Source organism: Triturus cristatus, chromosome 6, assembly GCF_964204655.1.
Source record: "Triturus cristatus chromosome 6, aTriCri1.1, whole genome shotgun sequence".
Lineage (NCBI taxonomy): Eukaryota > Metazoa > Chordata > Amphibia > Caudata > Salamandridae > Triturus > Triturus cristatus.
The window spans coordinates 536711321-536724221 of record NC_140589.1 but is presented as its reverse complement, the minus strand read 5'-3'; positions in this window follow the sequence as shown (position 1 = coordinate 536724221).

Here is a 12901-nt window from a genome sequence, read left to right as displayed (position 1 = left end):
CGGTTCTCCAAATCAACCAATTTCCATTCAATGTCACCCCTCTGTGACTGAATTAAATCCATAGAGGCTTTATGGGTAGCTAAGTCATCCTCCAGAGTAGAAATCCGGGACTCAGCCTCCGTGACCCTCGAAGCGATATCCGAACAGGTCTTCATGACTCTACGCAGGGAGTTTTGAACCCTGCGGCATGCCCCTTGTGCCCGAGCACTCTCCTGTCGAGTCTCCTCCCTGTGTGCCATAATTATTTGATAGATTGTGGCTAATGAAACTTCCCCCTCAGGGGGGCCTGATTCAGACTCCAGAGGAAGCATCCCTGATTTCTTAGAGTTGTTTTGAGGGGCAACTTGTGCCGAAAAGGAGTAGTCCCATGCCAAAGATCCGGTATCAACATCAGAGACAAAATCCGTAGGGACCTTGCGGACTGTGGGTGGGCCACTGTGAGCACCCACAGAATTCAAGACATCATTGACTCGCCAATCCCCAGTATCACTGCCCTCATCCTCTGTCCAGTCCTTATCCAGAGCGCCATCCTCTCCCGATGAACCAGTGTGTTCCGAGAGTGAGAAGAAATTATCAACATCTGTCGCGTCTGTTTCAGCCTCAGCAATTAGAGGGATATTAGAGGTCTGTGTAGGAACAAAGCAAGAAACAAGGGGGTCTGCTAAGGGGACAGCCTGCTGCAAGTTAGATTCCTGGGCTGAAGGAACTACATCTCCCAGCATGCCCTGCTGCGTCTGAGCTGAATCTATCGCAGGGATTAGTACAGAGATTAATGCAGTGCCTGACTGACTCCCTCCGGAGATCCCCTCTGTAGTGGTCCCGGTTAACACAGCAAGAGGAGAAGAGACAGAAGGTGATGCCTGATCGCCAGATACCTGAATGGCAGGGGGAGAGTCAGCAGGAATGACCGAAATGGCAGCTAGAGGACTCGATACAGCAGCAGCACTCTTACGAGGTTTAAACAGAGCAGGCACCAGTGCCTGTGTTCTTGAGTTTCCGCCAGAAGATGAAATGACCGTAGATCCAGCCACAGCCGACTTCAAGGGCAGCCGCCTGACCGCGGCCGTAGCCGCAGCCGCAGATTGATCACCAGTAGCAGGCTTGGCAGCCCCCCGGGCCGGCCCCCGTGAGTGACTCTTGGGCGGCATTGCAGATGACAGCTCTAAATTCTGTTTAAGAAAAGTCCGCGAAATGCAACGGCAGCCTAAAGACGGACCTGCTCCGAGGATACGGCTGACCAAGACCCGCGAGTGTAAAGCGAGACTCATGCAGCGAAGCCGCCACAGCAACATCAGAGAACAGGCAACAAATAGCAGGTAAAAATTCCCGGTCTGCAAATTCGCGGGAGTCTCTTGAGTCCCGACATATAATCGAAGTTAGGAAGCTATTCGGCAGGGGGGGAGCAAACGCCGACACCAGCTACTCGGCCACAGTTGCGACCGCCATCTTGCCCTTGTTTCCCTAACATCTTTTTTCATCTGCTTCTGTTTTGCTCAGGTTGAAGACTAAACTGTGCTGCAATCATCTCTTTAAAAATCTCCGTAAAATCCTCTTCATAATAGCTGAATTTCTTCAGTGAAACTGATTGTTGTTAAAGTACAGTCTGCCATCCCTGCTAAAGACTTTGATCCACATATTTAATTTGATTTTCTCAAAGTATTTTAAATTATTTCAATATTATTCAAGGTAATCGAGGGATTACAATCTGCAACCATGCATCATCACACAACATAAGTTAGATGTAATGCTAGCATCCCATATTATATTTTGCAAGTGAACCATTTGTATTCACAAGCACCACACCTGTAGAGTGTTACCCACCTCTAAAAGGTATATTTAAAACAGTATTTTAGAGAGTGTGAGATAGTTCAGTTTAAAAGACTATTTAATAATGGTTGTTTATTTATTCTCTTGAGGACTCAAATCCATGAGATTAATCCATTCTAGGATAGGGCGCTATGCAGTGATGTGTGTCTTTCCCAATTCGCTTTACCCTTGTTTTCTCAGAAATGCATTCTTAGCCTTGTCAGAGTAAAATGGAGGTGTAATGGTGCAGCATCGAAATCCAGACATCCCTGCAATGGAACTGTGAGAGTGACAATGGACTTCATTACAAAGACCAGAGTAGTTCTATTTCAGCTGGTAAGAGGGGTGCCAGTTTAAATGGTATTAAACAATCCGGTCTACATTTAAGGATCTGGAGTATTTCACCTGTAGACTCCACTTGCTAAAACTAGGTGTAGTTTAAATGTGAAATGAGGAAAAACTAGGGAAATGAAGACCAGAAATACTGCTTCCCTGGATAATTCCTCATTTCTCAGGAAATACATATATCATAAAGTAGCTCTGCTTAGCACCCCTCCCTTCAGTTACTGAGCATAACTTAAGGTGACCTCAACATAAGGCCCTATGTGTTAATGTAGACCTGCTCAATGTGTGAATGTGCACCTGCTCAGACATCTTCACGATTTATCTTTTAGACTGAGAAACAAAGTTAGAATGTAGCTGTTAGCCCTGTCAGCCTTAGGGTGGTCTTCCCCCAAACATTTTGCTTCACCCTTCTTATTTTTGTGGATCTTGTTTTGTCTGGCATTAGGACTCTATGCTCTTTGCCACTGCTAACCAGTTCTAAAGTACTGGTGCTCTTCCCCTAAAACATTGTAGAATTAGCTTACATCCAACCGGCATATATAATTTACTTGTAAGCCCCCAGTAAAGTGTAACTACCTTTACCCAGAGAGTATAACTTAAATGCTACTAGTGGATCTGCAGCACTGATTGTGCCACACAATTAAGTGGCCTTCTATCAGTGCAATTCCGGACCTGTGGAGCAGTGGTGTAACAAAACCTGAGGGGGTCCTGTGCAAGGTACATAGAGGGGCCCCCTCCGGACTCAGTTAGAAGTTCTCCGGCCAGGGTACTGTGTTGAGTATTCCCCCCTGGAGCTTGGGGGCCCAACATGAACCACAGGGCTTTAGGGCCTATGTTAAGCCACTTCTGTGGAGACTCTGCCAGGAAGAAGGACTGTTGTGATGCTGAAAGGACTGTCACTTTGCTGGACTCCTGCCTTGCTGGATTACCGCCTCGGTGCCCTACTGCCCTCCTGCCTGAATCAGAGGGATTTGACCTGCACCTGAACCAAGTACTCTCAGAGTGACTCCAAGGGCTAATTTGCTGCTCTCCTGTTCTGAGCCATGTGAACATAACAGGCGACCAACCTCCTGAAACAGGACCAAGATCCAGCTAGGACCCACCCCTCACCCCCAAGTGGTGCCCATCAGGCTCTGGAACCTTGCTGTGGACTCAGTGCAGCTAAATTGAAGTTCTTGTCCTCCTCGTATCCACAAATAATATCATTGTTACAAAAAGCCTTGTCACTTACAGAGCTCACCAGCACCATCAACTAGACCCTTTACACTGTGGCATCAACCGCTTGCAGGAGCGATGACCGTCTTGATGCCAGGCTGGCTTTTCGCGCTACAGCGATGTTGTTCTTGACGCTTCCCTGCTTCTCACAGCCTCCTCCACCGTAAACAGGACTCTTTGCCCTGGACTAAGAATGTAACTTTTCAGCAGGACAAGCTTGGTCACTGTATCCAACCAGTGCTCATTGAGGCTGGACTTAACTTGTGACTTTCTCCAGGTTTCACATGACCAGCTACCTACAAAAGACACTTTGGGCTTTTTGGTGCTATTTTCAATTATATTTACAATTGCATAGCTCTGGTTCTACTGAATGGATTTTTGTCAGTATGGTCTAGTTTTATTTATTAAAATCTTCTATATTGTATCAGTCTTTTGTGGGATCCCTTTTGCGGTGTGTTTTCTTTTTTTTGCTGTATAAAGTGTTGCACAAATACTTTACACATTGCCTTTATGTAAAAACTCACTGCTCTGTGCCAAGCAACCAGAGAGTTGAGCACAGGCTAATTTAGGGTTGGCTTGTGCCTCACCATCACAAAGATTATGGTTGCTGCTTGAGTAGGGTTTCACCCCCCCCCCCCTCAGCCAATAATCCAATTTCTTAAAGTAATAAAACATGGGAATCAGAGTAAATCAACAGTCCACCCATCTCGCCTTATTCACTTTTTATTCACTTCATTCAGAAGTGGGGAACCTTCAGGGTTCTGACTGAGAAGCCTCAACTGGCTCTGGCATTGGAAATCTTTGACCTGATGTCCAGCCACAGCATGACTGTTTGTGTATGGCGGACTATGTATCCTATCAAAGATGGGCCTTCCAATATGCATTATCCTCCCTAGAAACTCCATGCCCAGAATAGTGGACAAGGGCAGGAAAAAGAAAAAATACATTTTTTTGATTTACAAAGCACACAATGCCACACATCAAAATGCAGAGCACACTTAAAATAGCATTCCAAAATCACAAATAAAGTACAGAATAATACAAAATTAATAAAAGTAGTAAATCATGCTATCAATGTCATGAACACCGTGGCAGAGCCTTATTTAACTTCTTCTATATTTATCATATGCTGGCTTGCAAACAGTATTGTCTGTTTCTTTTAAAGAATGTCAATTATTAGACATGTGCAAAAGTATTAGAATCATGTCTCCCTCCTGTCTAGGCTGCCATACTTTCATTCTTTACATTATAGTCACTGCCATGTTAAGATGGATGCTTACAGTGGAGGCTGAAATGTCAACATATGAATTTAAATGATACAAATTCAGAAATATTTTGTCTTATTAGGACTTTAGTGTCATCATATTTATGACCATGAGATAAAAATCATTGAAGAGGCGCTATTAAAACCCATGTAGTTTGGAGAACTATCAATCCAGTTTGCTGCAAACCAACCCCAACTAAGGATTGCTCTGGTGCTTCGAGAATGGTGCAGAGAAGTGATCTTCAGTTCAGGAATTTCTTATTGTTCCCGGACCAGGTAGTATGATAGAGAATAGCTAAACAGTTTTTTGTAACTAAGGACGGTACTCTGTATGATCCATCATAAGAAACTCCATTTATAAGCTTGCTATTTTCTGCTTCATCTAAATTTGATCATAGTGCTTAGAAGTAGTGGTAGGGTGTTGGATGCTATGAATGTACTAATAATATTGAGACTGTTCACATTGTACTCACTGACCATTTCATACAATGTATATATTTATGTCCATAATATTTATGGTTACTATACTTACATTTTTTAGAAAATAAACATCTTAAAGTTCTGCATCAGAATTCTTAATGCTATTTTTGAGTGTGTTGTTCATTAATGAGGGATTGGAGTTCCATTGTGTCCCTGAACTCATCTAGAGAGACATATCATGACCAGTAAATGCCACCCGCACAATATTGCTTAGTGGGTTCTGAAAGGTCCTGGTCCAACTGAATTTCTAATTCGTGTTGGTGCATTGAACTAAGTCCTTGCACCAGAAAGGTTAGAAATCCAACCCCTGTGGCTTTGGGGGGATTCAAATTGACTTTCAAATTTGTACTTGAAAAAGTTAAAGAAAGTTATACAACAGAAAATTTAATGTAGCGCCTTCTGCGGCACAAATCCTGCCATATGGAGCAGCTTACAACCAAATGTAACAGATCTCTCTCTAGTAGAGACTATTTCAGGGTCACTGATGGAATATAATTATTTTGTTTTTATTGTAAGCTAGGAATAATCATTCAAAGTGGCAGCCAGAAACCCATAGGTGTATTAGACGAGGGTCCAGATTATAAAAGGGCACATTGACCCTGTGTGCCTCTGCATCCACATTCATAAAAAGGTGCATGCACAGTGGCAAAGTGAATCTCTCATTAACATGGGGACCCACCTTCTGATAGTCCTATATGTGTGCCAGTGCAGAATGCATTACAAAAGGGGCCACCTGAGCATCTGGGGTCCCTTATGTAATACGTAAGTGCTCTAGGGGTACCGAAAGTAGGCACATAAGCCTGTGACGTCCTGGGGCACTTTATAAAATACAATCGTTGGCCACTAAAATGAGAGGATCCATTCCTCTACATTTCCCTCGCACATTCCCCTCCACTCCCTCACAGAGCCGCTTAAAGTCCACAATATCAAATGCCATGAATTAGTCTAATAAATACAGCTGAAATTATAGCTCCTGAGGATCTGTTGTATTCCCGCCATAGTATCTATTCTAAGGTGTCCAGAACAGAAATGTCATCCTTTTCAAAGGCCCTGACAGAGACTGAATATCAGAAAGAAGCAGACTCTTCTTGCGATAATTCTTCTGTTGCCCTGTAGCTATTAATACTATCATATTAATTAAAAACTTCAACGGTAGATATCGCCATTAGTTACAGGTCATCCTACTGTTCATTTTTTCTTTTTTACTGAAGATGTCATTATCACTTTCTTAAAAAGAGTGCGATAGACACGTCGATGTAGGAAAGAGTGAATGAAACTGGAAATAGTCCCTGATAAAGATTGTGTATTCTTGAACAATGCAACAGCAAAAAGATAATTCCTTGAAGGACTGGGCAGGGCCGGCTTTAGCCACCTCCTCGGATTCTCTCACTATCACCGGGCAAAAGTGACCCTCGTCTCTGCATCATAAGTTATTGGTAAACACAGTGCCCCCCCTAAGGTCAGGCCCTCTCCACAGGTCAGCGCCCAGTGCCGGAAAGCCGGCCCTGGGATTGGGTCTCCAAATGGCCAATCAGCTTTTGTTCTTCTCTTGGGTATAAAAGGTCAAAATTAATAAATGATAAGCTCACATTGAGTTATTTTAATGCCAGACTAGTTTTGTATTAATTTTAGCATGTAAATTATCAATAGCTTGTTTAAAATAAATACTGAACTTATCACAATATTTGTAGGAAACTAGCATAGAAGGTGTTACATATTAGCTCCGTAAAAATTTGAAATAAACTTAGTTACAGGATCACGCCATATTAACTTGTCTAGGGCATGTCTCCATTTTGCTGCGATAACATTTTTTTGTCTATTCAGCAGGGTCTTTCACAACCAAACCTATATACCTTTGTTTTAGACCAAGGCCATAATCTTTCAAGTTGACAGCCCAGTTGTTTAAACTGTTTGCGCATCAGGAACATTTGCTATAGCATTTCAGAAACAAAAATGGTAACAAATAAATCTGTGGGCTGATGTGCGAAGTGATTTGTGGTCGTAAAATATGTGCTTAATAGATTTTTTGGGCCTTTGATCAGTGCTTAATTTGTGCTTAATTTGAGCCAATTACTGCCAATGGAGGGCCACCATCTTAGGGTACCTGCACTTATTTTTTCATCACCAACTTTTCATCCATAAAAAGAGGGAATGGTGGACATTAGCGAAATTGTGAATGCAGGGAAGAAAAATGGAAGTCCTTTAGGAGACAGGAGGGGTTCCACGTGTAACCCCTAGCCGGCCATTGCAACCTCTGGCACCATCTTTACTTTCCCTGGCCTCAGAGTTGGCAAAATTAGTAGAATGAACACAACTGTAGCTTATCCTAATGGCTTTGGGTAGGGGCTCCACTCTCCTTGCTTTCTGTCAATTATTTTATAACACTAGTAGTAAATATTGTTACATTATTCACTGTTAGTGTGATACAAATTGGAGTACAAATGGATGGAATAGCACCTTTCCAGGCAGATAAGGAAAATAAAAAAACTCCTTTCACATGTATGTTGTGCGCATGCTTGAGTGAGTGTGTTTTTGTGAGAGAGAGAGTGTGTGCATGTGTGACTGTGTATGTATGTGTAAGCATGTATGTGTGAGTGAAAATGAAAGTCAAAGGGCTGTGATGTCACTTTTGCTACCCTTGGCATTTCTGTGAATTGACGTCAATTAAAAAACTTGCAAAAGTGAGATAAATGCAGGGAGGTGGTTGAAAAAAAGAGAGGCCTGAGGTCAGATGTAAGGTTAGACAGCATTGATTTTTGGCATATTCGACATTAGGCAACACCAGCCAAGAGCTTCTGACAACAACTTTAATCTCTGGCACCTGTACTTGGGGAAGCCTATCAAAGGGTCTGTTTTGGGATCAGGACTCCTACAAAGGAATTCTTTCATTAACTTGGCACTGCTTGGTCTACTGTAAGGAGAGAGATCAGTTTTCCCTAACGGAGTTGGGGAGTTTAAGTTTGAGTAGGGCTCATCAAGAAAATAATTCAGCACTGCACTTTCGTTGCAGTAGCAAAGTTTTCATCGCTTGAGCACTTTAGTGGCCATTGCCGAACAGCAGTCTCTTTCTGTGAGCACACTTTTCGTACGTACTACCTTTTAAAATGTTAAGGTCTTTGATCATCAAGTGTCGGACATCGCATTTGGGACGTTGAATTTTAATTCTGTTTCAAAAGCCTTTGAAGAAGAAAACAGTTTACTACCGCTAATGAATGCCGTTTACTATCAGCTTAACAGTGCAAAGAAACTACGTGGCATCCCTCAGTACTTTTCAAAAGTGGTGTCTGGGAGCAGCACGCTTCATCCTTAAACAACAGGCTTTGTTCCAAGCCGGCAGGGGGATGACAAGCGAGGCACAAATTACCGCAGATCATGCATATTAATGTGCACGCGAGAGCTCAAGATAGCTCTCATCAGAAAAAGGGCAAGCATCTTTAGAATGGCCTCTTTGTTCTGTGTATTTGTGCCAGAAGGCATAAGGACTGGTGTATTATTTCTCTTCATTAAGTGCCCTCGTCTTGATTTTAGAAGAACTGAACGCTTGCGGAATCCATTAGCCATAGATTGATTTTGCGTTAGAATTAGCACTGTGGTATTTGATCCTTCGCATGTTTCAAGTTAAAAGGACACCTAGCGATTGCTAGCGTACCTTATGATTGGAGTGGGGACGGAAGCAATTTGTGGAATGTCTCCTGGGCGCTCAAGTATGGTAGAAGATCCTCTAACGGCCCATGTTGCCGCCGAAGCAAGGCAAGGGCACGAGTTATAGTTGCTTCATATATCGCTAACTGGTGAATGTCAGTGTTTTTTTTTTAGTACAAATGTTAGTGCAAACTGACATTTCCAGCTAACTAAAATGTTACATTTATTTTTTTCAGTGAATTTCAGAGACTTTTTCTGTGCAAAATAAGATGTTATTAACATACTTACCTATAATGTCATTTTAACCTTTGTTTTTTCTGTGCATTTCAAGGGTTTTTCTAACATGAAGTTATATTTCAGCCATGTGGTCAGGCTCTGCATCCACCCACTGTTGCAGCGACCAACCACTGCCATGCATGGCTTTCGGCCTTCGGGGTTAGGGTCCCCCGAAGCCCTTATGTGGCTTGGAGTGGGGACCAGGCCCCTACCCAAAAAGCAATATTCGGCCCTGATCCCAGGGCACATTGAAGGCTCTGGGAGGGACACAGCATGCCTCCCAACCCCATTAAAAAAATTAATTCGGCTCAGGGGATGGAGTCCCAACGCAATGAAATGTTGAGTGTACAGGGAGGTGCATGCCCCCTCATCATAATTAGTTTTGGTCTTGTTTTACTTAGATACATATTCTATATTTTCCTAAACCTGAGTGGAGTCTTTGTGTGGTGTTTTCATTGTGTTAATGTGTGTATGTGTGTTGCACAAATACTTTTCACGTTGCCTTTTGGAGTTAGCACAGGTTAAATTAAAGCATGGGTACTCACAAATATTTTCCCTGGGGACAAAAGAGTGCAGTCTGTGATGTGACCGAGGACCACTTTAATGCCCGCGGTGTGTGGTTGGGATGGGACTGATTGGAGGTAAGGTGGGTGTAGGGGAAACAAAGCATATACATCTAGTCGCTGAATTGCACATTGTGAAACCAGAAAACCTTGGATTAATCCCAGCTACCTCATATTACTAAATTGTGTGAACCTAGGCAATAGTTTTATTTCAAATTGCCACTTTTTCTCATTATTAATTATACAAGGATCTCAAAATACATTACTTCTAGATGCGCGCCGTACAAAATCTTCTCCTGTGTTTGATTTAATAAACTATAAGGATTTACTTGTATAATAGGAACCCAGACCACCCAATAAGTGCACATAATAACTAATGTGCTCCTTTACTTCACTATTGGCAATGTTGTCAGGGTGGGGGAAGAACTGATGTTTCTAAATTTGTGTTTGACAACTATCACTTTTAAAATAATACTTATCAATGCAATGGTATAATGTTATTTACTAAAGTGAAAAGGTTCTGCATGTTCATTTAGTACACTTTTTTAATTTTGAAGAAACTATCATATTTTTACATTTTTGCTGCAAGATGGTTTTAAAAATAAAGCCGCTCCTAAAGTTAAGTGGTGTAGGGCTCAATTGTTATTTTCTTTCTTTACACCAATTAAACTTTCAATAAATGCTTGCCTGTTTATTTAACATCTTTTTACTGTTAGCATCTTTCAAGTAAGCAGCAGTTGAGTGCTGCTGTACACCAGGGGGCCTCATGTTAAGGTCAGGAGGGAGGCATGCAGCCCCTGGCCGTACTTTGAATATCAATGATTCAAAATTTGTATCTAGCTTACCCTGACTAGGATTGTGGTCACTATTTGGAAAGGGTGCAAACCTCTGCCAAGGCGAGACCCAATTTTCAACACTTGTGTTCTTATTCCCTGTTGAGAACTCACATGCATACCATTTAGTAACCCAATTTCTTACAATCTTCATTCAGATATGAGGGATGCTGGAGTACATGTTTTTTTGAATAATGAAAATATATGATAGGAGGTATTTATAAAGCACACTGTCACTCACGACTGAGTATACTGGATCTTACTCAGCAACAAACATAGTAAACCATCACCTATCACACAAGACTGTCGTATGACGAACCGAGGAGAGAAAGGAGAACCTTGCAATCAGTAGCTCAAACACCTACAGTAATCATTGGATGGAGAAAAAAGCAGGTTTTGAGAAGTTTCCTGTATTCTGTTTTACTATTAGTAAATCTGAGTGGGTACAGGGAACTGATTTTAGATTTTGGACCCCATTATAGAAAGAGATTTACCTCTCATTCTTTTGCATCTGAAAACAGGGATGCTAGCAAATTATAGTGGGAATATACCAATGTCCTTGAAGGGTTGTAATGTTTCAAACCGTCACAGAGGTGTCAAGGCCCTGAGCGGTAGAAGGCTCTGAAGACCAAAGTCAGAGTCTTAAAAAGAATCCGTTTGTGGTCAGGGAGTCAATGCAGTTTCCTAAATCCCTCAGAAACTGAACTTTTGTGTGGGAGTTTCAGAACCAGTTTGGCTGCAGGATTTTGGACCACTTGAAGTTTATCGAATAGATGTTTAGGAATCCCAGAATTTGAGCTACAGATGTAGTCTAATTGTGAAGTATAAGTGCTAGCACTACAGTTGTACTTGCTGTCAAAGAAAGGTATTCAAATCATTTCTTTAATGATTTGATCAGGGAAAACAAGTACCGGTAACAGGTAGTACTTGGGAATGAAAAGAGAGTGAGCAATTGAATTTGTTGCCAAGATTGCGAGCCACTTTGACTGGAGAGGAAGATCATCAGGCCACTCCAACTGAGGAGAAAATAAATTATCCTGACCAAATAAAAGAAACTCTGTCTTGTCTGTATTACATTTCAGGGAATTAATTTCCATCCAGAGGACAATATTGAAAAAGGTTTTTAAACTTGGTCTTAGAGTCAGGGAAATTTTTGTCCAAAAGAATAGATAAGAGACATAGGAGGAGCTAAATAAAAAATGAAAAAGGTTTGGGGTCAATGCTGAGTCCTAAGGAAGTACAAAATTCAGAGTTTTTTCATTCGAGGAGAACTGATTAATGGATATAACCTTCCTCCTGTTCTGAAGAAATTACTGTAACCAGGCCAGTCCTTGCCCGCAGATACCAGACTCTCTGAGTCCTTGGAGAATTGAAAGAGATAGGGTATCAACACTGTGGACAGATCTCAAAGAATCAAAACAGCATTCTGACCTTTATCCAACTTAAATTTGGAAGTTTCAGAGAATGCTAGCAGTGCTTTCTAGGTGGAGTGCTGAGGCCTAAACCCTGATTAAAAAGAGTGAAAACTGCCAGAATTGTCAAGGAGACATTACACCAATATTCTATCATCTTAGCTGGGGCAGAAAGAGGAAAGATGAGCTGGAAATTGTAGGTCTGCAGTCTTTTGTTTATAGTGGTTTGACCACAGCTACTCTAGTTTTGGCTCTAGCATACCTCTCAGGCCCCTATTGCTGCCATCATTTCTTGCAGTGTATTTTCTTCCAAGGTGTGATGGTCCTGTACCAAACCATCATCAGCATTTTGGGAAGTTCCTTCTGTGGTGGCCATAATCACAGCGTACCTATCAAGCTTATTGGAGTGCATGAACTTGACCCCGAGATTTGTGACCATGGTCTTAACAGACAAGACCTCTTGTCTGCCCACCAAGATTCCACTACATCGCCCGACCTGTGGAGCATAGTTTAATTGCACCAGGTCTGGTGAAGATACACACTAGCCCTTGTGAGCCCTGCAATATACCAGGGCAGCCTTGCTCCTCTAAATGGCTTAGGCCCTGTGGCAATGAAGGTAGGCCACTCCCATAGTGAGATTTGCGATTAGCGGTAAGACCTGATCAGTCTTTTTCAATCAGCCTTACCACAGTGCAGCTGCAGCCTGGACAAAAAACAGTGATGTTTGTCTGTTAGGGGAGGGCTTCCACCAGGTAGCACTCCTCCTTAGTTCCTCTCTGATCCTGAATGATGGCGATACGGCCGCTGTCGTGCACCTGCCAGCCCCAGTGTCAGGCCACGGCCCCTGCTAAGCTGCAATCAAGCGCAAGCACCTAATACAGTCACAAACCCACCCAAATTCCCTCAATGGTCCGTGGTGGGATCTCTCACCTGCAAAGGGACCCTGCTGAATGATGCCAATTGGGACGCTCTCTCGATTAGTCTTTGCTAGAGTCTCACTCTAGGCCTCTCACGGCTCGGGTGGTCCAATTTTTTGCTGGCTCATCGTACACTGTCAGGTGGGTG